The sequence below is a fragment of the Poromitra crassiceps genome (genome assembly GCF_964638095.1).
Source record: "Poromitra crassiceps genome assembly, chromosome: 3".
Lineage (NCBI taxonomy): Eukaryota > Metazoa > Chordata > Actinopteri > Beryciformes > Melamphaidae > Poromitra > Poromitra crassiceps.
Window position 1 is genome coordinate 7,351,023 of NC_139625.1, and position 5,786 is coordinate 7,356,808.

Sequence of the window (5,786 nt, forward strand, 5' to 3'; positions counted from 1 at the left end):
GAGTCTCGTGGCCTGTGAGAGGAAACTGTCCCTCAAGCGATTTGTGCGTGCTCTTGGGACCCTGTATCTCCTCCCTGAGGGTAGCAGGGAGAACAGACTGTTGTGGGGGTGGTTTGTGTCTTTGATGATCTTCAATTTATGCTAATCTATTTTCTTCTTCCAAAAAACATGCAGTTTTTTTTGCATGCATTATGAATGTGTTATTTTTGCCTATTTCTATTTGAATATTTCTGCATATAGGACCCCTAAACAATATTGGAATTGTAGAAATTGAGTGTGACCTGGAAGCTGAGACCCAATAGTATTCATAATCATGTGTGATGATGTTAGTCCACATCATCTACATTGTGTCTTGTGTCTGGTATGTGTGTGTTGTGGCTTTACTTAAGCAGTCATGTAAAATCTGTGTATTTATTACCCCCAGCCCACCCTCCTGTTTACTGTGAAATATGATGTCACGTGTACTATGAGTATTTAGTCCAGTCCACTGCCTTACCAAACGCACAGTTCTATCATTCATTTCACGTAGAGATTTACATGGAATATGTACATTGGAAAACAAGTGTTGAACCTTGGCCAGTGTTATTTGTCTGATTGCTTCTAGCTTCATGATGAGTGGCAGGGGGGATGCATCAATTAAATCGAGTCTGGTGGAATACTCAGATGTGATGTCATCTATCTACTTGATCTTTCCACTCACCTGCCATGTTGAATTTATGACCTAGATAAGTATATGTTTCGTGGCGTGAATATACTCTTAGTGGCTTATTGTTGATTGTAAATACAGGTATTGAATCTGATTTGGAATGGCACCAGCGGTTCCCCCCGGCTCCGCCTCTCATAAAAAAACTGCACATTTGGGAATCTTTCACCTCTAAACCAGACCACTCCAAAAAGGAGTCAGTTCTGGTGAGCATGGTGTTGATAACACCCTCTTGACGGGAGGATATGACGACATTGTCTGCGTATCCCTGAACGGGGTTAGGGGAGATGACATGAGTCGTGTTTCATTACCCTCAGAAATGCGCAAAATCTAAATATCGCAATAGAAATTGGGTAATGGAAACACGTAAATTTCGAAAAACCTCCCAAATATCGCAAAAAGTTTTTGCGCTCTCATGAGGTGGTTTTTCAGACGTGTCGATATAGCAGTTTATCGCAAAAGTGTAATGGAAACACAGCTATTGAGAGGAGCACAGTTACAACGCCACTTTAACCATTGATTTATTGCGAGTACAAAATGAACTGCACTCCATGGACAGCCAGTCTTAATACCTACTTGGAGAGGGATTGGGTCTGTGAGCTGTTTGCCACAGATCACCTGTATAAATGAACCAGAATAAACATCTTTAACAATGTCAAGATCAACTTGAGGTAGATGTATTTCCTCAAGAGATTTTAACATGACGTTATGTGCTAAAGTACCAAAAGCATCACGGAAATCAAGAAAAACCATAAATAATTTACTTGACTCATGCTTGAAGTCATCAATTCCTGTTTAGAGACAAAACACATGCTCATTCATGCCCTGCCTATTGATATAAGCCTTTTGCTGGGATAAGATGTTTTCATCCACAAGCCATGGCAGAATCCTAGCAAGAATGCATTTCATAAACACCTTAAAGATGGTAGGTAAGAGGGAAATGTCTTTTTGGGGATTCTATGGATGAGAGCTCCCTTCCAAGAATCAGGCACACGTTTATTTTCCAAGCAGGTATTAAAGATGGAAGTTAGTGTACATGACTGTGTGGCCTTGAGTGATTCATAGGAAACATCGTCCATGCCACTTGATTTGTTGTTGGGGAGATTGCGCAACACAGTCTCCACCTCAGCCTGCGTGAAGTGCGCAGTGTCAGGGAGACGTGCAGGCTCCGTGAGCGATATGGCTTCGTCCTCGGCACTTAGTTTGATAGTACAATTGCACTTGCTCGCAATTATTGGGGCAGGGAGGGGGGGTTGGGTATTCACTGTTGTTCAAAATTAATTGAATGGCTTTAGATCGTCTATACTGCCAGAGATAAGACAGTTTACTTCTGCTCACCTTCCTCTGTCGCCTGTCTCCCGCAGTTGTTAATGAAGGCTGCACCGTCTCCCGGAGGAAACGCAATTGCGCTTCTTTGCGCTTTCACTTATTTTATTGCCATTTTGTAGTGACTACATTATGGGTTCGTGTTCCCCTCTCTCTGAGTGCCCTAGTGGGAGGGAACTAAGATCTGGCACGAGGTGCCAGGGGGACTATTACTGCGGTTGCATTTCCTGTTCTACACACTGTGTTCTGGCGAACTTTGCCTGCCATGTTTGGAGCAATTGTTTTTGGTTGTTTTGATTAAACAAGTAATGTTACGTTGCCTACGTCTTTCCTCTTTCCTCCGGCACTACACTGGTGACCCCGACGCTCGTTTTTGTTAGCGTTATTGTGTACAAAAACCAAGCGAACGAACATTACAAGTCTGCAAAATGTCCGGCCGAGGAAGACGTTCAAACCAGCGGCAGCCATCACCATCCCCTGTCAGGGCGACGCATGGTGCACACGCTCCCACTCTTAAACTGCCGGAGTTCTGGGATGCAACGCCTACTGCATGGTTTGCTGTTGTAGAGGCACATTTCAACAAAAGCAACATCACCGATGACGACGACAGGTACAACCATGCTGTGGCAATGTTGGGCAGCTCCACTGCGGCTCGAGTGGTGGGTTTTTTGTCCGCCCCCCCGACGACAAACAAGTATGAGCGGCTTAAGGCCCTACTCCTAGAGACATTTGAACTGTCCACTGCTGAGAGGGTGCGTCGCCTATTTGACATGTCGGACTTGGGAGACGAGAGGCCCTCTGCACGCATGGAGAGGATGCTAAACCTGCTCGGTACAGAAGACCCCATGATCCTCTTCACGGAGCTGTTCATGCGCACACTGCCAGCTCAGGTGAGGTTGGCGCTGGCTAACACCACCATCGTGGGACCCCGCGCCCTAGCCAGGGAGGCGGACCGGTTCGTCTTGGCCATGCCTCAACGGTCCACCGAGCTGCTCGCTCACGCAGCTGCCCCGCCACCGGACCGTCGCAGGAGAGCGAAGGACGATGCCAGACCCGCTGGCCAGCAGGGTAACGCTGCGGGGCATTGCTTTTACCATGCTACGTTTGGCGCCAAGGCCAAGCGGTGCCGCTCACCTTGCACCTTCGGACCGACGCCGACGGGAAACGGCGGAGCCAGCGCTCGGTAGTGGCCCTGAGTGCTGGTGCCACCAACAGGCTGCTCTTCATACACGACGCCATCTCCGGTCTCAAGTTCCTTTGTGACACTGGCGCACAGTGGAGCATCATTCAGGCAGGAAGATCAGACGTGGCAAAGGGGGAGCACGGTCCGAAATTGGCAGGCGCGGACGGCACGCCTATCCGTGTCTACGGCATCAGAGAGGCGGACGTGTGCTTTGGAGGCCAACGCTTTACGTGGGACTTTGTCGTTGCAGCTGTCACATTTCCCCTCCTGGGCGTAGATTTTCTGTGCGCCCACGACCTGTTAGTGGACGCGGGGAACAGGCGCCTGGTCAACTCACAGACATTCGCTTCCTTCGCCTGCACTCAGGGGGAGGCGGTCTACAGCGGGTTGTCCAACACACTCGCCGAGAGCGACCAGTACCTTCGGCTGCTCGCCGAATTCCCTGACCTCACCAAACCCACCTTCTCTGCACCCACGGTGAAACACGGTGTGGAGCACCATATCGAAACTACTGGACCTCCTCTCCACGCCAGAGCCAGGCGCCTCAACCCGGAGAAGATGGCTGTAGCCAAGGCGGAGTTCGCACACATGGAGCAGGTTGGCATCGTTAGGCGCTCAAACAGCCCCTGGGCGTCTCCCCTGCACATCGTCCCCAAGCCAAACGGCGGGTGGCGCCCATGTGGGGATTACCGCCGCCTCAATGACGCATCAAAGCCCGACCGCTACCCCGTCCCGCATGTCCAGGACTTTTCGGCACACCTGGCGGGCAAGCACTTCTTCTCCAAGGTAGACCTGGTACGGGGGTATCATCAGGTGCCAGTGCACCCCGAGGACGTCCCAAAGACTGCCGTCGTCACGCCTTTTGGACTGTTTGAGTTCCTGCGGATGCCGTTCGGCCTGAGGAACGCGGCACAGACCTTCCAACGCCTCATGCACTCGGTGCTCCAGGGCCTGCCTTTCCTTTTCGTCTACTTGGATGACATCCTTGTCGCGAGCGCCACAGAGGAGGAGCACCTGTCCCACCTCCGGACCCTTTTCACTCGGCTCAGTCAACACGGGCTGATCGTCAACCCGGCAAAGTGTGTTTTCGGACGGTACGCCATCGACTTTCTCGGGCACCGGGTCTCCGCGGAGGGTGTAACCCCGCTCCCCTCGAAGGTGGAAGCGGTTCTTGCCTTCCCACGCCCCCACACAGTCAGCGAGCTCAAGGGGTTCATCGGGATGGTGACCTTCTATTTTCGCTTCATCCGCCAGGCCGCCCACATCCTACGCCCGCTGTACGACGCCCAGAAGGGCAGGACTCAGAAGCAGCAGATCGACTGGACGGTGGAGCGCATTAAGGCCTTTCAGGACACCAAGGCTGCCCTGGCCCGCGCGGCCATGTTGGCCCACCCCTCGCCCTCGGCGCCCACTGCTCTCACCACGGACGCATCTGACTTTGCTGTGGGAGCGGTGTACGAGCAGTGGGTTGGAGACGCCTGGCAGCCCCTCGCTTTCTTCAGCCGCCAGCTGTCCCCCAGGGAGCGCAGGTACAGCACCTTCGACAGGGAGCTCCTCGGGCTGTGGCTCGCTGTCAGACACTTCCGTTTTTTACTGGAGGGCCGCGAGTTTACTGCCTACGTGGACCACAAGCCGCTCACGCACGCCATGTCCAAGACAACGGAGCCGTGGTCCGACCGCCAGCAGCGTCAGCTCTCCTACATCTCCGAATTCACCACGGACATCCAGCACGTGGCTGGGAAGTCCAACGTGGTCGCAGATTGTCTCTCCAGGGCAGTGGTCGGAGCGGTCCAACTGAACTTGGACTACGCCCGCATGGCTGCGGATCAGGCTGCCGACCCCTCCGTCCAAGCTCTCAAGTCGTCGGACACTGGGCTGCGCCTGGAGGAGGTACTCTTCAGTGATGCAGGGACCACGCTCCTGTGCGACGTCTCCACGGGTCAGCCACGGCCGGTGGTCCCTACCGAATGGAGACGCCCCGTCTTCGAGGCGGTGCACGGCTTATCTCACCCTGGTAGGAAACCGTCCTCACGGCTGGTGTCAGAGAAGTTCGTCTGGCACGGGCTCAAGAGGGATGTGAGGGCCTGGGTCGACACTTGCACTGCCTGCCAACGCGCCAAGGTACATCACCACATCAAAGCCCCCCTAGAACAGTTCTCTGTACCCGAGCGGAGGTTCGACCATGTCAACGTGGACCTGGTAGGACCCTTGCCCCCCTCGCACGGTTACACCTACCTCTTTACCATGGTGGACAGGACGACTCGTTGGGCGGAGGCTGTCCCGCTCTCCTCTACGACGGCCCCTGGCCTGGCACGAGCGTTCATCGCGGTGTGGGTCTCCCGCTACGGCACCCCTGCTGATCTCTCCTCCGACCGTGGCCCGCAGTTTACGTCAGAACTGTGGGCAGCGGTGGCAGAGAATCTGGGGGTCAAGCTCCACCGCACTACCGCCTACCACCCGCAGGCTAACGGACTTGTTGAACGTTTTCATCGCTCCATGAAGGCCGCCCTTCGAGCCAGTCTCACGGACGGCAACTGGCTCGACAAACTGCCGTGGGTCATGCTTGGGCTCAGG